We start from the raw sequence: 21152 nt of genomic DNA, 5'->3' as shown, positions 1-21152 counted from the left end.
CTCTTCTGTTTAGCAGGAAGATACAGCTGTAGTTAAAAGCAGAAACTTAAGAAAATTTTAGGGTTCAGATTTTTTTTTGTATTCAAAGAGTTTTCTTTCCTTCTGACAGCAGATTTCTTTGTCCATTTCCTTCTTCTAGAGTTTATAATTCCCAAGGTTACCATGCTTTCAAGTGCTGTGCTGGGTATATGGATAATTACTACTGTTGCTATTTGGACTTAAATATTGATAAAGCTTTGGCTGTTTTGAAGTACCCTCCATTTCTTTTACTGATTTCTCCTCACAGACCTTTATGGAAGTGCAACTTTCTACACAGGAGTAGGGAGCTTGACAATGTAATTTCTGAGATTGTTCCATGTTTGAAAAATCACGTAAACACAATCATCCAGCCTGCCTTCAGTATTCACCCAGGATTTAGAAAGTTTGCCAGCTGGAAAACAGGAAAAGGCAGGAGTAGAAATGGATTGAAAAAAACAAACACTTCATAAGAAAGATTTGCCAGTATTACCCAGAGAGCACCCTCAAATCCCAGCGAAAATCCTAAAATCCAGGCAAAAATGTAATAAAAAAGTGGTTTGATGGAACCATGTGGACTTAGGGGATAAAACCCAACTAGTTAATTTGAATTCAAACCAGAATTCTTAGGGAAAAAAAAGTGTTATCATTGAGTTGAGGAGCAAACATCACAGTTTCTGCTGACAGATAAGCAGGAAATGAGAAGACCTTGAGGAATGAGAAGCAAAGGAAGAGAGAAAGAGGAATTACACTGCCAGCACCAAAACCTGTGGAAGGCAGCTGCCATTCAGCACAGCAGCATGGATCTGACCTTACAACACGAGCATCAAGAGACCAACAAGATGTTATCTGAATGTTTATGGTGTAGGTAAATTTCCACTTACCTAAAGTCATCCACAAAAATTTAGGAGTCAGTGCTTATCTTTTGTTAACAGCAGACTCAAAGCATCTGTGGGAAAAAATGTTTGAGTGAAGCAACAAAAGAAAAATTTCCGGAAGTACATTTCTGAACCACATATCATTTATAACCAGCCTGGCAACATTATTGTTTCAAGGCAGGCAACTTTAGAAAATATATGGCCAGATACCCAAAAGCTCCTCCACTTTTAGTTTGTGCATATGGCCTTTGAGCACTATAATTTATGTTACCAGGGCTCACTTGTCCAGATGGACTTTTACAATATCCTTCTCACAGCTCTCCAGGTGTTGCAAATAAATAAAACACTTTATTTCAGGGAGATGAGAATAGAGTAGGTACCAGTGAGAGTTGCCAATGCACATATTTTAGCAGCAGCCATTACAAAAAATGCATTGCAATATTATTATTATTAAGAATGCCAAGTGATTCTGTATATTATTCAAATGTCACACATGACAAGCAAACCACAAAAACTACTTTCAGTAAACTGCTGAAATCAAGTTGACTGCTCTTAATGATACTGTCACTGTGTCAAATTCAGTAAGAGAATTTAGGGAGTTTTAGCAATAGAATGATAATTGGCCCACCTTGCTCTGTGAGATACACCGTGCCACCAATATTAAAAACAGCCAAAAAGAAAAATGCGAAAGATTCAGTGGATTTCTACACGAGCAAATGTCCACCCCCTCACAGAGATTCAGGAAGCAGAAGAGTCTGAGTTTGTTGCATGAATAATTTGTTTCAAACCGTTTATGACCTCGCGTCTACAGCGTATTAAATATTCACACAACTGGTTCAGAATGAAAAAGGCTGGAGCATGTGAGAAGGGATTCTGAATCCTCAGCAGCCTCACACAAAGTGGGCTCTGCCTGCTATCACTACTTCTCCTGGATTACTGGCAGAATATTAAACATTTTTGGCTTATTATTTGAGACAGAACTCACGTTTAATATAGGGGCTATTGTAATTAATTGAATATCCTTCTTAAAACATACCCTGGTTTTGTCTATGAAGGCTCAGATCCAAGAAACTATTTCAGAGTTGTCCAAATCTCCTTGTACATATGCCCCAGCTGACTGAATGGGTTGGTGCTCTTCAAGTCTTCCAGTCCATACTGCAGTTAGTAAAACAAATCCAGGAGTATTATTGAAATTAAAAGTCCATACAAACAGTCAATTAGCATTTTTTAACTGAAAAGGCCTAGTGGTATACTAGCAGGCAGAAATGCAAATCAGAGAAGCAGCAAAACCATCAAATACTTCACATCAAGCCCACCACACATACAGAAATAGAACCATCTGTGGCCCTTCAGATCTGTAGATCTCAAATGACTGTAATCTTATCCTGAAAATTTAGTTTTCAATGAAAGTGTGTATTTGGACAGAAATTAATTTTGAAAGGTTTAGGTAAAATTAAGAACTTACATTGAACTAAAAACTTGATCAAAAAGTCAAATGTTCAAAAGAAACTCAGTGTGTTCAAAAGTATAGGAAGAAAGCCAAGAGATGAGATCTCAGCTCTAAAATAAATGATTTAACAAAATTTGCTAAAATTAATCTGACATATACATGAGTATCCTTTAGAGACCATAACCAATGTTAACTGCCTTTGAATTCTCTACCCCCATCCCTTTGAAAAGACAAAAACCTAAATCTAAAAATGAAACTAGGCATATTCTTTAGTAAACAGGCAGCTAAGTTTGGGACAGAGAAGGTCAGTCAAAGCTGTGAAATTAGGCATTCAAAAGAAAAAAACACAAATTAATCCAAGGTCACCCAAGAAGTGTTAATCCCATGCACTGTTGAGGCTGCTGTTTTTTCTCCTTGAGACTTTCACAGTCCTGGGGACAGCCTCAGACTCTTCTCCTGTGCTGTGTTTATTCAACACAGAGACAGTTGCAGCATTGTGTGACTTATCACAATGAACCCACAAGACTTGCATGTTAAATATTGACTACCAAATAATCACAACAAGCCATTCACTGAGAAAAGAGCAAAATAACTGGGGAAAAAAATAAAACAACACTCAAACAAACCAAGTGATAAGCTGTGTGAAAGCATTATCTCATCTCAAAGGACCATCCATAAACAGAAAGCTAAATTCATCATTTGTTCCCTGAATTAGTGGCTCAGCTCCAAGAGATAAATTAATCACATTATTCTAGAAAGAAATAAGGAGACTGATTTCAAATTTCAGACAAAGGATCAAGGGGCTCTTAGTTAAGGATTTCTCATCTTTACCTGGTTTCACAGTAATTTCCCAAGTTAAAACTCACTGATGACAAAGGAAATCCTCTCTCTTATTTAAATTAGCCTTGAGACATATTATAAACATATAATATCTAATCTTCTGACCAGTTAGCTTCTAATTTCCTTCATATCTTTGTACATCACTGGCACTGAGGGTATGAGAGTGGTCCAAAAAAGTGCTTGGTGGAGTGAGGCAGCTCTGGAGCTGTGATGGTCTTGGGGGCTCAGTTCTAACCCAGCCTCTGATGCTGAAGGGAGGACACACATCTGTTGATTAGGCCAAAAATTAATTTAATGACTCACTAGTGCTATCATATCCATCATAAATTTCAAGGTTTAAGTACATAGACAAAATGGAATGACAATTTTGCAAAAAGCTCAGTTTTTTAACTTTTTTTTATCAGAATGTAGCAAACTACAACCTCAAGGTTACTTGAGCTTGAAATAAAAACAAGGCAGCCCTTTTTCCAGAAAATATCCCCTGTTCCCACTAGTTGTGTTCAACTTCCACACATCCTGTGATGGGTTCTGCCTCCAGCTCCTGCCCACAGCCAGACCATAGCTGGGAAACAGTTTTAGAAAAAATTAGTGTTTGGTAGGGAGTTTCACATCTTAACCAGTCAGTCCAGTGCAGGTAAGGAAACTACAGAATGCATTCAAGAACGAGAAAGAAACTCAAATTATGCTGAGCAGAAATATCACTTTACAGTTATCCCATTTTTCCAGTGATACTCCAGCATATTTCCATGAACACAAGAAAGCATTCAGTTAAAAAACAAAGGAAGGAACTGATTCTCTTCATGTTGCTGTTCATGCAAATTCATTGATATAGTGGAGACAAAAAAATTTAAAACTTGACACCATTGTAGGAGAATTGGCTTGGAACCTGGCAAATGGAAGAAAACCCTGAATGTTTGGTCCATGTTGTAACAAATGCACAATTCCAAAAGAAAAGTGTGATTGTGTCAGATATGTGATTTGTAGTCAAAAAAGCACAAGTTTGGCCAGATGTTTTAGAGAAATTTGTGTTGTTACTATTAGAAGGGTTTAAAAAAATGAAAGTTATATAAAATACAAGTGTCCAAAACAAGCCCTACCAGATCTGAGCTGTTTCACACGCATGGTATGTGTCCCCACTGTTTCATGTAGACTTTTGAAGTTTCTCACTGCAGATTGACTGGGGAAATCAGGAATGTGAAATTCTCTAATCCATCCACTTTCCTGACCATTAAACTGACTTATTTTGATCTGTTAAGGAAAAACTTAATTAGTGTATAGCATGTGTGTTGAGTCACAGTGTAGAGCAGCTTTGTGTCCTGCTGTTTATCCTCTGTCCTGCTCCTGTCAGTGCCTTTGGAAGTCTTTTCCAATGAACCTCTGCTGAAGTAATCACTCTGCCAAATATCAGTTGTAGAAGAGCCTGGTTTTTAACAAAAGGTCAAACAAAATTGCAGTGAAGACCCATGGGATCCTTGCAAAAGGTCACTTCAGACAAAATGGATTCCCAGCTGAAGCACAGGTTTCACCACAGAGTATATCTTCTGTGGGCTACCTTTTCAGAGAAAAACTTCAATTCAGAGTCAAAATGAATGATTATAATTTTCTGTTCACAATCATCTGTAAATGAAGAGTCATTTGACACCCGGTAAATGAAACAATCACATCCAGCTGCATGACTGGCAGGCAGTTAGGCCTCCAAATAAAACACTCAATCCCATAGCTGTTTTACTGATGATGGCAAATAAAGTTACAATGTGGTGATATAGAACTGTACTGGTCTGTGGTATGAGGCTTTCTAAGACCTGGCCTCAAGAAATCTGTTTTCAGTTCTATGCTCGTTGAGCTGGATGAGCATTTCACAGTGAATAATTTACTGGATTAATTTAGGGCCATCCCTAGTTTACAGAATTTCTTTGTGCTGACTTCTTTGGCCACTTTGTTCATTATTTGAAGTTGCAGAACAGATGGTTTGCTCACATATATTTCTGCATAATGATTGCTCATGAACACTCTGTCCTGGATAGTGCTTTGAATATTTGCTATGCAGGCTCTGTGACTGGATTTTTAACTCACATAGCGCATGGGCTGGGTTCCCAACTCACTTTTCTTTTCATGTCAAATAACTAAATATTTTCCCAAACTACACAAAATCTTCCAAAAAGTGAGGGGAAAGTGTCTAGTTTAAGACAAAACTTCTTAAAGATATGTGCAACTTTCAATTTTTGAATAGCCTACCTGGAGCTATGAAAATTCACATATTCTTGTAGAGATATTAAGGATTTGATGGGAATGAATGGGAATGAAACCTGTATACTAAGGGATTGATGAAAATATATGCTAAGCAAAATAAGACTCAACAAAGCATTTAGCAAAAGCAAATAAATTGATTAAAAGGTACCCACAAAGCAGGCAAAAGCTGACATAGATTTTAATGTTGTTGTCAGGAGAGATTCAGAGCTGGTCCAAGAGATTGCCAGGCTTTTAACTGGAACAACAGCAGCCCTCCTAGATGATGATGATGAAGCCATCAAATGGATGTCATCTGTTTAAACCAGGTAAGAATTTGGGCAAATTAGCTGTTGTTGAACCAGATATAATATTGGTCTAAAAAGCCCCTAGCAAGTACAATTCCTCAATAAGTCCCTATAAGAGCAAACAACAGTGATCCAATCCTTTTACTGCTAATGATGTGTTTATAGATATTTACCTCTGCAGCAGTTTCAGCAGCTGTATCTGAATTGCCATTAATGCCTTTCTTCACTGATTAATAGAGTGAAGCTATTGAGATGTAGAAGTTCCACTCTTTTTTTTCCCAGTGTAACATTGCCATCTACAGGAAGCTTCCCTTACTCAGAGACTAATTTTACAATCACAGAATAGGAACCACTGAGGATGAAAATGTAAGTGTCCAAAATTAGCCCTGTTTGATCAGCCTGACAAACTGTTATTTTAAAAATTAGCCAGTAATAGTATGGCTCACCAACAAAAGCAGTATATTAACCTGCTCTCTGGCAAGTTATTAAGCTGAGGGATTGGCATTAATCGAGTTGAATAATACATGAGGACAAAAAGAAACACTTATTAAGGACAAGAGACTTCTGATTTAGTTATTCATCATTAGTTGATATGTAAGGTTCTTATAGTGCTGTACAAAAATTTTATATTTTTCTGTTCTTCAGATGATTCAGAGAAGTCTTTCTCAGCATCTACCTTTCTTCTCAGATTTGTAAAAGGATTTATGCAACACAAATAATTTTTCACCATGCTAGACACTGGATATCTCTTCACAAGTACTAAATATACTGCCCAGAGGACCAAAAAAGCACAAATGCAAGAGCTTAATTTTAGAAAGCTGCTTAATTTCAATCTCTGTCTTAAAGACAGAATATTTGTGATGTTCAATATGGCCTCGATTCATTTAGAGATATCAGTGTTCTAGAGCAAACTCCAAAGACAGTTTCACAACAATTAGCACCCTTGTAAAGAAAGAAAATGTGTTCAGGACTGAAATTCTGTGTCAGCTGACCAAGCACCCCAAGAAACTCCACAAGCAGGGTGATATTTTATGTAGGAATACTGAATTAGGGCTGACTCACCGAAATCTCTTAGTGAAACAGGGAAGAAAACCAGAATTAAATAGTGATCAATAAGTAGTGGGGAAAAACTGGGGAGGTCATAGGAGGCAACCTGAATGAAATAATCTGATTGAAAGTGTGATCTTTGATGTCAGAAAAAGTGGTTATTGACTTTAATTCAGGGAAGACAGAATGCTGCAAGACATTTTCATTTTTGAGAATCGAAGGAAGAAGTTAATCAGAGGCAAAAAGAACCAGCAGCAATAAAACAGACAGGATCTCAAATTTGAGATGGAGACTTCCTATGTATGCAGATGAGTTAAAGACTTGTACATTAGTTCACTGGTGGTGGAAACCACTAGATGAATTCCTTAATTTACCTAGGGAAAAACATGATAGCCAGTTTAAAAAAAAAACCTCAAACAAACAAATCACACTGACCCAAGCTGAACATTCTTTCATTTTTCAATTCACTAGCCAAACTAGAAAATCAATTACATTCCCAACTCTATCTTGACACTCTTAATCTAGGAGACACATTTCTGGAGCAGACCAGGGGAGAAGGGGTAATTTTGCTACATGCAGAGTCTGGTTTTATGTTTCTCTTCTGGAAACTTCACACTGGCCTAGTCCAGCTAAAGAGATGACAGGAAAAAGCTGATTTCTTGCTATTTCAAAAATATCAGTCTCCCATACCTAAGAATGGTTCCAGAGCTGTTAGCAGGGGGTGTCAGCAGTAGGATATTAAGATCATTTAGGGAGTTGATTGAGCTGAAGCTGGTTGACACTTGGATCTGTGAGCAGACAGCCTCTGTACCAAGGCTGCTGAGGACACAGATTTATGTTCACCTGCCACTTCGCTTGCTCCACTTGACTCTGCATTGTTGCAAGCAGCTGATACAACACTCCAGGTTTCAGAGAGAAGAAACTCTTTATCTCTGCCCTGGCCAGGAGTTGACAGACGGTTTGCAGAGCATCCCCAGAGTGTGGAGTCCTGGGAGATGCAGCAGGGATGAAATTTGTTACTGCAGCTGCTGTGACCAAGATAGTGACAGTAACCACCTGGCTGCTGACACAAAAAGAAGCCAGTAACTCTCTCTGGACATGACTCCTCAGACAACCATGGCAGTCACCCAGGTCATGATGTCTAGAGAGTGTGGTGGTGACAGTGTTCTTCTCCCTTGGTGAGGCCCTGCTGTTACTAAATTGAAAATAAATTTAAATAATAATAAATTAGTGTCTTGAGAATGCCCTTTGAGTATTTTCAGGACATTCTATTGTCCTGCACAACATATGAAACCTTTACTACTAGAAATGTTGATAGAACACAACATTTCTTTTCAGGTTTATTTTGATTAAAATATTTACAATTTACATGCTTCTTAGGAATCACCAGTTGCCTAAAAATTATTTTTGCATGAACTTTAACTTCAGAGTATATTTATTACACCTGATATAGCTCAGAATTTTGAAATTACTTGCAGAAGAAAATAACTTGTGGTCTTTAGAAAATTTTCCAATTTTTAAAACAACTCTACTAAAAGACTGCACATCCACACATTCTAGAAACAAAAATGCCCCACAGAAGTTATGGCGGTTATAAAATCAGCAATTATAATACAGGAGGGAGGGGAGGAAAATTAGAGCTATAAAAAAAAAAGGAGGCAACAAAGATATTACACCTTCATCTCCCTAAGGAAGCTCAGGAGGTGGAAATGCAGCCAGGGGTCACAGGCAGGGGTGGCATTATGTCAGAACCCAGGACATCCTGAGCAGCCAAGACCTCTGCTGGGGGCTCAGAGACCCTGGCACAGAGCCCAAGATGCCCCGGTGGTTTTGATTATGACGTGGAGCAAGTTACCAACCTTAGATGAAGATCCGCAGGCCACAACAGTTTAGGTAGAATAATAGTGAATTTATCATGGGGTGAAAAAGTCGATTTTGGGGTTTTTAGAATGGCGGTTCAGAGGGTAAGATGGAGGGAACTGGGTGTGTCCAGCCTTTCTCTTTCTTCTTCTTGGCCTCTATCTTCTGCTGTGATGTTGGCACTTTTAGATTGGTTTAGAGTAGAAGTTCACTGTCAAACATAGGTGATAGGTATTGGGAAGTTTTTGTAAATATTGTGCACGTAATTTTTAGTATAAAGACATAACACCGCCCCAGGGGCAGGTAGAGTGCCTGGATTGTCTTGCTGAATGGACCTCAGCTGAACAGGAGAAAATATTTTATAGATAAGGAACAATAAACAACCTTGAGACCGAGAACTGAAGAGCTCTGACTCCTTCTTCAAGCACCGGACTGGGAAAAGAGACTTTTAACATTTCTCAGGGTTACTCTGACCAGCAAGAGGCCCTGAGACAGCATTGGGGAGCTGAGGGGTCCCCCTGGGAAGTGGCAGATCTGTGAGGTTAGGGAGGGGTTTCTGGCATGAGGAGATCAGGGGAAGATGCAACATCTCAGGGCTGAGGCAGAGGCACAGAGCTGCTGCATGGAGTTCATGGCTGGCAGCAGGGAGGCAAGGTCAGCACCCTCGGAGGGGAGAAATGAGGCTGATCCTTGCACACATCACCAGACACCCAGCAGGGAACAGGGAGTGAATTTTTACCCAAATCATGGCCTGCAGAGACTGACAGCCAAGATTTAGTGCAGAGTGGATCTCGTAAAGTCCATGGAGCTCACACAGCTCTGGTGAGTTAGAGGCAGTGAGATGTCCTTGCCAATCTGTTGCTGCCTCTGCCCTGATCCCAATTCAACTGCTTGTAAGTCACAACAGGGAAGCAGAATAATGGCTTTGTGGCCACTGTCACCTTGGGCAGTTAGGCTGGGATGTGGGGAAATTACTGTAGTCAGGGCTGTGATAAATGCCTGTTCTTGAATAGGCAATGAATAACTCTGCATTAGAATTGTAAAACATATTATATTTTACAATTTATATTTAACATAAAATATGAACTTCTACTGGACCTGTGGGAAAACCTTGCAGAAGCTTGGTTGGTATTCACACTACTAATCCCAGAGATGAATTGGACACCATTAAATGGAACAAAAATGTTACTGAATAAATAGTTAAGGATAATGGCTTTCTATGTCAGAGAAGAAATAAATTATCCAACATGAGATGTTGTATAAGCCATAAAACAAAATTATTAAATAAAACAAGTGGCTCAAAAAACTGATCTAGGAAAATGATATGGTATCCAGTTGTATTTTTGAAAAGAGAAGGGCTAATTAAAGGGTGAGAACAATTTTTTTAAACTTGATTGCTCTTACTAGGATCAAAGACATCCTTACCTGGTGAGCGAAAGGGCAGTCCTAAGCAGAAACCCTAGGGAGCCTAAAAACAGTGAGCCAAAGGAAAATTTTATTTTAATGCCTGTGGGGACCAGAACCTGCTCTGTAACAGATGGTCCCTGTCTGCCTTCTGACATCTTTAGCAGCACTAATCTAAGGCACACTTGTGCTGAACTTTCCTTTATTCTCCGCCTGAGAACTACAGCACCACCACCACACATAAACAGCTCCGTCAGAGCAAAGTTCATCCACACACACCTCCAGGTACCCTTCTGTGGCAGCACACCAGAACCCCCCTGGCATGCTGAAAACATTTGATTTACACCCATTCAGAGATATCACCATTGGACAAAAGTTATGGCAAATAATTCTCATGCAGGCTTTTTTTGCATATTCACAGCTTCTACCTGGTCCTGCCTCCTCATGGATGAAGAAGATGAAGTTCTATCACAGACCAAAGCAGCAGCAGATGGGGCAGAGCAGTGTCACAGAATCACACAATGGTTTGGGTTGGAAGGAAACAAGACCATCTCACTCCATTCCTCTGCCATGTCACCTTCCACTGTCCCAGGGTGCTCCAAGCCCTGTCCAACCTGGCCTTGGACACCTTCAGGGGCAGCCACAGCTTCTCTGGGCACCCTGTGCCAGGGCCTCAGCACCCTCACAGGGAACAATTTCTTCCTAATATCCAATCTAACCCTGTCCTCTTTTAGCTGTATGACTATGGGTGGAAGGAAGAGGCTTCAGCAAGACCTCAGGTACTGCAGGTTAAAAGATTGCTCTGTCTTTGTTTCAGAAGATTTAGGTTTATCCATTTTCCTTTGATAGCAATGCATTGCACAACTGTGCAGTTTTCTGTCTAATCAATGTCAGTTCTCTAGAAATGTTAGTCCCCTCAGCAGCCTTCAAGGTGGGTGATTTCACAATTTTAAGTGTAGGAAGTGTGATTCCAGAGACAAAAAAGACCCATTCTTTCTCAGTGCCAGACAAGAAGAGCAATGTTCAGCCTTAGGCTGGTCTTGTAAGGAAAATTTCCAGAGTTCTCACTCTAATCCATCTCCTTCACCACACCGCAAAATCTACATTTACTGAACTAATCATCTGAGTGACTTGTCTGGGTACCTGGCACTGCAATTTGAATTCATCCTGTGGAAAAAATAGCCCAGAGTCACAGGTCCTATGCCAGATATGAGACCTCACCTGTATTCCCTTGCTCTGCTGCAAATTGCAATCAATTACAGATTATTCTGAGTTCATATTTCATATTTATAAGTTCCTGTCCTGCCTCTAAGGCAGTTAAGATGAAGTTGGTCCAACCAGCTCCCACCTCCCTCCTGCCTGGGGAGAGCTTCAAATCTCTGGCTCACAAAACCTCTTAATGCTGTTCCTGGTAACTCACACTCAGCAAGGGCTGGGCATACCAGAGACCTCAATTAAAAATGCTCATGTTTTAATCTCTGGAAACTAACAACCAACTCCCCTTTTGAATAAAAGGGACTCTAAAAACTGGGCTCTTGGAGAGCCTCATTAATCCCTGCTGTAACTTGATGCACTTCACACAATATCAGGAAATGCAGCTGACCTGCTGGGACATTCCCCAGCACCTCTGCAGCAGCAGCAGCATCATGACAGCCAATTATGTCACCCTGTGAAAAGCCCTCCAATTTCCACGTGTCATGATCACACAGGGACAATGTCAAGGCCTAAATTTCCAAGGAGCCAGAGCTCTGAGCTAACCAGTGCTGCAATGTAATATGCATGAAGGTCAGAAGCTGCTGTCGCCTCCAATGTGTTTTTTGAACGAAGTTATTTCTTGGCAGAGATATTCACTTGAGTATATTACTAAACTGAGGAAAATAACATGAGAAAATGGAAAGAGGCCATGTAAAAAATGAGACAATCAGGCTAGAACCCCCAGTTCATTTTGACTGCATCAGCATGCTCGATCCAACTTGTAAACCAGCCTTAACGGAGAAGCATTTTCCCTGTTTGAATTGCATTAAGAAGTTGAATTAGCTTTATAAATATAAATCAGTTAAATATAATGCAATATTTATAACATGGTATCTGATTTTTCTCCCTTTAGGATTCCATTTAAAAGGAAATAACAAGGAAACAGTGCTCTCAGAAAGACAGCGGGTTTACAATTTATGCTAATTAATTTTCATATTGACACTAAACTAAACCCTGCATTTTATTTGACTGCAGCAAGGAAAAAAAGAAAGGTAGATGGAACAAAATAGATTTTTTTTTCTCCTGCAACAGATAATTCTGTAGAAAATGCTCTGGTTTTTACCAAATCTGTTAATCCTCATTCCTTTTTCTTTTGCCCAGCATGCAGGTCACTACACCCAAACCAGTCCAAATCCCTCTCCCAAACCCCCAGACACAAGGGCAAAAGCATAAGCAAGAAAAATGGTTCAATTTATTTGAAGCCCTGAAAGGCTCCAATCAAGATTGAGAAGTCATTATTCTAGGAACTATATAAAAAGAGAAATAGCCCATCCCTGACCTGCAAGAGGTTCCAAATTTTCCATTAAATCAAATAACATCATTCAAAGTTGGAAGAAAAAAATTCTATTCCTTGTAAAGCTAGGGAGAAAAAATGCAACACCATTCTGTGGCTAGAAAGTCTGCTTGGGATTTGGAAAAAAAACTATCATTTGGCTACTTCCATATGTGTTCATGGCAGAGTCTGTGCCAAACTCATAATTGCTCTAAGTTGCTGAGTGTCATTGATGCTACATCAAAAAGAAACCCAGGCCACAGAGGTTCATTTTCTATTGGAATTATTAATCAAAGATCTGCAAAACCCTGACATGCAACTGTCTTCCAGCTTTGGCTGAGTCAAATTCTATTTGGTGTTCAAACAGATGCATTTTTCTCTTCTTCCTCCCCACATATATGCCCCATCTCATTTTGGCAAGAATGAAACCACTGAAAGGGGTAATATGCAGAATTATGTCTTTGATTAGAGAGGCCAAGGAAAGCTGAAAAGCAACAACTTCACCACACTGACCAACTCAGACTCTGTCAGGTTTGACCCTGTCCTCCAAATATTTACTCTACTTTGTTATTACTTTAATTATTCATTCAGGTTTTTTCTACTGTTAACAGAATTTTCCCATCATATTGATTAGTTTATTTAGTTCAGCTGAATTCAGAGTGTAAATAAGAATTTTTTTCCAATTTAATAACCCCACTGACTCCATTTTTTTTTCCTCCCCCTAATTTTAATAGAAGCAGCAGCACTAATTACCTGCCCTCATGTCAATGTTTCCTCAGCAGCATCCTCCAGCACTGAATTGCTGGTTCCTTATTGTTGCTGTCATTAGCACTGAAGTACTCTTATAAGGAACATTTCACTCAGCCAGCCTGAGCTTCCTGCAACAGAAAAAGAATAATTTCTTAGTTAGAATCAGGATGCTGGCTACCCTTAATGAGACAGCAGCATGATTAAAAATGGAGATGTTTTCCATTTCCCATCCACATTTATTTAAAACCACATTTCAGTGAAGCAAACACAGGCTTATCCTCTGATGCATGTTGTGCCTATTAAAAAAAAAAAAAGTGAATTCTTTATCTCAGGTTTGCAGCTTTCTCAAACATCATAAAATCCTAATTCACTTTTCCTTATTTTAATGGTTTTCCCAGTACAGTTTTTAAGCAGACATGGAAACTAGATTTATCAATGTCTGGCAATAACATGGTGCTATAGTCCTCACCTAAACAGGCAGGGTCTGAACTATGCAGCAAAGATATCTACAACATTAATAAAATGCCTCATATTAAAATCTATCTCTCACATCTTATCTCTCCATAAGAATAAACAGATTTTTTTTTATTATTATTTTGCCAGGATAGCTGTTTAAGAATTTTATTTGATTGAGACAGAAAGCAACTCTATTTGACTGCTTTTCTATTTTAAATATTTGCTTTACTCACTGTGCTGCCTTACATCTTCCTCATTAGTTAAGTCATCTTCAATATTTAGAGACAGTTGACTTTGCTAATCCTTGAACAATCTTGTTTTTAAAATAGCTGCCAAATGACTTGGGATGGGAATACTATGAAATATATTTGGCATCAATTTATTACTGAGAAGAACAATGTTAGAAATTTGAGGAGAAAAGAGAAAGTCTAAGTATTCCTCCAGGGAAAGGTGACATATTGAAAAAAGGTGGCAAAAAGGGAGGAGGCATGGAGGTGAGAGGGAAGGTGATCACACCTATTGGAGGAAGAGTATGACACATTTGAAGATATAAAGCAACACAGGAACTCTTTTTTCTCCTATTAAGAGGTGCTGCTGGGCACAGTGAGCTCAGGAGCATTAATCAGGAAAGACACCTTAAATGGCCAATTTGAGCTTTTGGGGGGAAGTGAAACCTAAATGAAACCCAATAAGATGTGTCCTAGGGTGAGAGCCAGTGAGTACTGCAGGGGTGACTTAGGCTGGGCTTGTGGGGCCCACAAAAATTGTATTTTTTCTGTAGCTTCTTCATAAAGCCCATCCTAGGGGCTCAGATTCATGCTCTTCCCTGGCCTACCAGGCAAAGTCTAGTATGGTTTGAATCTTAACACAGAGGTAGAGAGAGAAAAATTCCTCTGAAAACCTTTTCTGAATTCAAAATTAGTGCCAAAATTCTTCAGAATTCTCAATAACTGGCCTGTTACTAATCCAATACTAAAAGTTTCCATGGCACACTAGGTCTGTCAGCATGGGAGCAAAGGGGTTAATTTGAATGAATTTGCCAAGTGGTTTAGCTAAATTGAATTAGATATTTGTATTAAGAGTTGAAAATGCCTTGATTAAGTTTTCTTTACCATCCTAAGTAATTTCAGTTAAATCAAATGAAATTGAGGACATTTTATTTCTGACTATGAACGTGGGCACCGAATTTAACACAGTTTAACTAAATCTCCTTATTAGTGACTGAGGCAGGGAAGGAATCCTTGACAATTTCCACAGCTCCCAAAAGAAACCAAGACAACCCTCTCTAGCAACACTTCATTCCTTAAGATACTTGAAATCTGTCCTGAGCATTTAGGGAGGGATAGGAAGGAAGGGAAAATGTCTATGCCTCATGCTGCAACATTATATAATGCCATCCAATCCCAGAGACAGACACTGGCCTGCTTCCATCCCATATGGCAAGGCAAATGTTCTCCCAGTTTATTATTAATAGTGCTGTGACAGCACTGTGACTCGGCATCAGAAATCATTATTTTAAATATCTTCCACCAGAACTGACTTGGCACAAATCTTTTTGCCACAGAAGGTTGGTCCTGACTAAAACCTTCCACCCAGCCCTGAGATGAGCACAGAGATGCAACAACCTGGTGATCCACTTCCACATGGAAATCAAAGTGTGTCTAACCTTCAAGGAGTTGATATAGCATTCTGAATTATACATCAAGGAGAAAAATTTAGTGGGTAAATGTTAAAATCATTAAAGTAACTTTTCACTGCAAATAGAGAGTGAATGCCTCATCCCAAGACAGCTATGAGATGTATCAGTTTAAGTTTTTAATCCCTAAGTATGCATAAATCTCTCCAGTCTCATCTCTTGTCATCTTCTTGTCAAAAGAAATTTCATTTCACTTCCACCCATCACTGCTCCCCATGGTTTTTGAAAACATTCCACTTTAAAATTTTATCATGGGAAGGGGGAGGTATCTTCTATATTTCATGCAGGGCTAAACTATGAAATCCTCAGAAGAATTTATTAAAAAATAAAAATAAAATTTAAATAGAGGCTTAATACAGTTAGTAAAAATATAAAATCATAGAATGACTGATATTTTAGAACACCCTTGATACTTTTCCTCTCTCGGTCTACCTCCATTTTGCTTCCAAAGTCCAACAGAAACTGCAAAGATTGATGCACATTTTCCCTCATTAGTGTGTGTATGTGATGCTCTTAGAGGGGAAAATGGATGGATCAATCACCCAGGCTGACTCCCAAGGACTCCTTCCTTGTGACATCCCTTCTCCAGCCACAAACAGCTCATTAGTTCACAAAACCTACCAGTATCTAAAGGCTGTAAAAACCCCACCCACACCAGATGACATCCATTTGAAATTATTTGATCATTTCAGTTGCCTGTTACTTTTTATGTGTTTTTCCACCTAATTGTTTTGCATAGGGCAACACACCCATTTATTTCTGCAGGAAGCAGGTTGATGGGAGGTCAAGAGCTATTTGACAAAAGTCAAATAACTCTATATAAATAACTTTATAAATGCACAGAAGCAGGAGCTGGCAGCACACAAAAGATCTATGCTTATTAGAGCAGGCATGACACATGCATAAGACATAAATACAACCAAGAGCTTCTCTTCAGTACCTGTGGCTGTTAAATCCCAGTGAAAGATCATTTCCTACTGCAGATCCAGTTGTATGAGCTCCAGCAGATGGGATGTACTGTCCTCTCTGCTCCATCCACACATAAGGAGCCAGCTCAGTGTGTGACAGAGCAATGAATTAAGCATCTTCTACTTTGCTTCAATAGAAATCAAGTTTTAAGGAATGACACCTTAGATAAAATATTGCCTGTCACCTGACATTTTACAGAGTCCTAGAAAGAGGGGAAAAAATTACAAAGGTAAAACATAAAATAATAATATTGCTCATAATAGCATCCTAATATCCATATGAGGATGGACATTAATTTGGCATTCTATAACATCTGCAACTTCAATGGTCATCTATCACTGTTTACTAGGATTATTTATCTATTTTTAATTCTTTGGAAGTAACTCTCAAAAGAGGATGAGGGACAATACTTTTAGATTTCACAGATACTTGCAGAAAAAAGAAACAATGAACTTGGTTCCCTCGAGCTCCCTCAAAGGTTTGAAAGGACCCTTCTGTGCCTCACTTTTCATGTCTCTGCCTCTTCCTGGTCCCCAGGTCTTCTCTTTAGGATTTTAAAGCCTATTTCAAATGCCATGATCAAATAACAGTAATTCCCAAACTCACACACTATTTAGATCTATTCCTCCTCTCTCTCTTCACATCCCAACCACCATCCAGGATGTTACTCACTTTTTTCACCACATCCCCAACCCAATACCTTGTTTCCATCTTTGGCTCGGCCACTTCCAGCTTCCTCCTCCTGTACCCAAACTTTACCAGATCAATACCTGTTCTACTTTTGCCCCCTCCATGTCTCCCTTTTCCCCTTAATCTCTCATCTGATCCCAGTGCCACTCCAAAGAATTGGCTTCTCACTTGTCCCTTTCATTCCACTCTGGCCTCAGATCATGTCTGTAGCCACTCCTGCCCAGAGCTCCCTGATCTCCCTTCCTCTGCTCTTAACCCCTGCCCCATCCCTTTGAATTCAGTGTGATGACTGTGCTGTGGGATGCAGGGAGAGGAATCCCATTTGGATGGCATTTTGTCACTGGGTAAATGCAACCCAGGAGGTTTCATTGCTTTTCCCTTTCCCTTGAATCTTTGGTGACACTGATTTTGAGACAATTTTAGGAGTAAGTGTACTGTACATCATAAGCACACAACAGCTTCTGGCTGCAACCCAGCAGAAACCTCCTACATTTCACAGGTGGTTTGGGAGCTGCAGATGGAGAACTTCTGTGTGGGGGAAAGAAAAAAAAAACCTAAAAAAATAATCCATCCTTATTTGTCCTTTCATTACTATTGATTCTCACACTTCTCTGCCTTTCTGAGGGCTGCAGAATTGTGTTCAGCTTAAAGAAAGCTTTTAAAGAATAACAAACTCTCTTATTTTGCAACATTATTCTGACTGCTACCAAATTGTTTATTTCATTAATTTCCAGCTTTCCTATTCTCTTTTGTGCCATTGCAGAGAAATTTGGTCCTGGCTGGAAATAGCCAGGAAAATAGTGCCCCAAAGGGGCTTCTGCAGAGAGAAATGTGGTATGCCAAGGACAGAGCAGAAAAGGAAGGGGAAGGATATAGAATCACAGAATCTTTCAGGTTGGTAAAGAGCTCCAAGATCAAGTCCCACCTTTGACTGATCCCACCTTGTCAACATTGCACTGTTACATCATTTCTTGAGCACCTCCAGGGATGGTGACTCCACCACGTCCCAGACAGCTCATTGGAGTGCTGGACCACCCTTTCAGGGAAGAAATTCCTTCTGGTGACCATCCTGAATCTTCCCTGGTGCAGCTACAGGCTGTGCACTCTTGTCCTGCTGCTGGTGTCCTGGGAGAAGTGGCTGACACTCACCTGGCTACAACCTCCTTTCAGGTATGAATGAAGGAACAAACTTCAACAGCTTAATCAGACACTAACTCACCATATTTTAGAATATAAATTTGAAATTATTTTCCTGAGCCACTAAGCTGCCAGTTTTCCCTGCCCAGGCTGAATTTTCCCTGCTGAGGGTCTTCCTTAAGGAACACTTTGCTAACCAACAAGTCTTTTAGCAATACCAGTTTTAAGCTTTTGATCCTGCTGCCCAGCTCTGCCAGATTCTCTTTACTTCCAAATAGTGCAGTAAAGTAAGAGCTGCTGTAAAGCACAACATCTGTCATCTAGTGAACGCTGCTATCACAGCCTGTAACACCAAATAAATAAATAAAATCTACTCCACACTGCACTGGAGAAGAGCTTCACTGAGGTGTACAAAGTCATGGACACCATTTGACAAGGTGGAGAATCTTTACTCACCAAACTCCCACCAGCAGAATGAGAAACACACTGGCATGAGATACTCAGATAAAAGCAGGTCCTTTTTTATGTGGCTATAATTTGTTCACACAAGCTTATCAAAGCAGACAGTAACAGCAGGTTAAAAAATGGATTGGGGAAGTTCATAGGCAGTCTAAAAAAAACAAAACTGGTTTTCCAGCTAACCCATCTGCTAGTTACAGGCAAAATTATAGGTAAAAAGAAAAAGCCATTTATCTTTAAACTGACTTCAAATTTGCTTCTAATCACCTGGGAACTTTGTTTGTTGTATTTAAGAAAAAAAAAAAAAGCTAATTTAAAAGAAAAATAGAAATGTATTTCAAGTCCTATTGCTTTTGCTCATTTTCAGCAGACTCAAGTACTTAGACTCTCAAAAGAACATAAAACAGTGAAAATTGTACTCAGAGCAGATGAAGAATGCACCCACTGCAATTATTTTATAATTAAGCCCTGATGGTGTAGCATTTAGAGTCAACCTATCAGAACAATTCAAGTCTATAAACACAGAGCTGGACTTGCAAGTGCTCTGCTTGTTAATGTTACTGTTAATGAAGGAGAAATCAAACGAGACCAAGATGCAGAAATGTTATAAGACTGTACCTTGGACATTGCTCCTTGGTGTTATCATATTCTCCTCTCAGAGGAACAGCTCAGAGAGACAGATGTGCAACAAATGAAAGGCAACAGCACACAGGAGTTTGTTGCTCTGGTTTCAGGGTCCAGCTGTGTTCTAACACTGCCTGCCAGTGTTCCCTAATGCTATCCACTGGACTGGTGTTGTGTCCATATCATTCCATGCTGTCTGGATAACTAGTGAAGCACAGGGCATGCTCTGTGCATTCAGGAGAAATGAAAATAATAACAGGGGCACTTAACCCAACCTTTCCATGCAGCTGTAACCCCTCATTAGGCAGCAGCCTCAAGCAGGCTGGGTTTTGAATCATTGCAGTGTCCCTGCTATTTGAGAGGCTGTGAATTTGCTGACTGATCCCAGCACTCCTCACTATAAAAAACCAGAGAATTTTAACAAAAACAAGTCCAGCTCCCACCAAGGATAAAGCAAAAACAGCCCTGCAAAGACCTAGAAGATGTCAGCCATTGCTTAGAAGTAACACCAAACCAGTGTCAAAACAAAATACATGGTGAAGACACAGGTTGTGTTTTCAAACAAACTCTAGAGCTGGGGCTCTCAAATGGAGATGTTTAAAATACCCATTTTACAAATTTTGTATACATCAATTTGGAAAAATAAAACACCCATCAATGAGTAACAGTTTGGAATACTGACTTGATATTCTTTTTACTTACATTAGTGAAAAGTATATTTCAATCAAATAAAAGGAAATGTGAACTTTAGACTCACCAGGTTCTCTGCAACAAGGCCATGGATCTAAATTGGTGGTATAAAAATAGAACTGGTTTATTTTACATCCTATTCATACATTAAACAATTGATACAATGAGGACCTCAGCAAACTGACATGGTTTTGAGAAGTTCAGTTAACATTTCAGTTATGTGCAGAGCTCATCTGGGCCCTTTATGTGGGGGATATTTTCTAATAATGCACAAATGTGGCTAAAAATATTTTCAATCCAATTCTAATTTGTCTTGCCACACAAAAATAGCATGCAGCACAATTAATATGCATAAAACATAAACCCATTAATGGACTGCATTTAGGTGAGTTAAAGGAAGTGAACCAAGATCATCATAAATCTTCTTATGTGCTTTGGGTGATACACTGACAGGTAGGAATTAAACATGCAAGGAACTTTTATTGAACTGTCCAGATCCTGTTTATATTCAATCAAAGTTGCCCACTTTATCATGCTGCTCTTGACATTGCTGTGAAGTAGATAACAGCTAAATCAGAGACTGTCAAACTGAAGTAACTTTCAGGAATTAAATGGTAGTTCTGAATAAAAGCCATAATAGAAATGCACCAAAAAAAAGGGGAAAAAAAACCCTCTAAAACAATGGGAATTATTTTAAAACAGTGGGAAACTTTAGATGACATAGCAGACACCAAAAGTCCCTGATACAGGAATGGAATTGAGCAGATTGTTTGGGCAAAATGTCATTATTGGAGCTTTCTTGTGCCTTATTACACACAGACATCATCTGGGACTCTGCACAGTGCTGAATTACTATTTACAGCAGTTTGACCTTGAACATTAGAGTTGCATTAATACAGCCCATTCCATGGAACTGATAGATAGTTAAGAGGTCAGTGAAAATGTATAACAGATTTTTGTATTCAAATAGGAAAGAAAAAGAAAGAGAGACTTGTATAGATCCTAAAAGGAAGTATCTATTCATAAAACACCTGGACTAGCAAAGGGCAGCCTTTTCTACACAACAGTTAAGATGCAATACATTATTGATCAAGCATTGTAACAAGTTTAGCACCCTTTCAGAGCT

At 39.3% G+C, this 21152-nt stretch overlaps 2 long non-coding RNA genes across 2 annotated transcripts in view; both read right to left on the bottom strand.

The window, feature by feature from the left end:
* The window catches only part of LOC143694898 (uncharacterized), an 85679-nt gene extending 85279 nt beyond the window's left edge, over window positions 1-400 (bottom strand). The window contains exon 1 of the long non-coding RNA XR_013183696.1: window positions 289-400. This is a non-coding gene — a long non-coding RNA (uncharacterized LOC143694898). The remainder of the gene's footprint in view (window positions 1-288) is intronic.
* A 497-nt stretch (window positions 401-897) lies between these two features.
* LOC143694860 (uncharacterized) lies at window positions 898-17451 on the bottom strand. Its single transcript, XR_013183587.1, has 4 exons — window positions 16398-17451; window positions 13309-13433; window positions 1930-2048; window positions 898-964 (listed from the first exon to the last, which is right to left on the bottom strand). It is a non-coding gene; the product is annotated as an uncharacterized LOC143694860 (long non-coding RNA).
* Between the last annotated feature and the right edge of the window lie 3701 nt (window positions 17452-21152).

Source organism: Agelaius phoeniceus, chromosome 10 (assembly GCF_051311805.1).
Source record: "Agelaius phoeniceus isolate bAgePho1 chromosome 10, bAgePho1.hap1, whole genome shotgun sequence".
Lineage (NCBI taxonomy): Eukaryota > Metazoa > Chordata > Aves > Passeriformes > Icteridae > Agelaius > Agelaius phoeniceus.
This window is presented reverse-complemented; position numbering and strand designations above follow the sequence as displayed.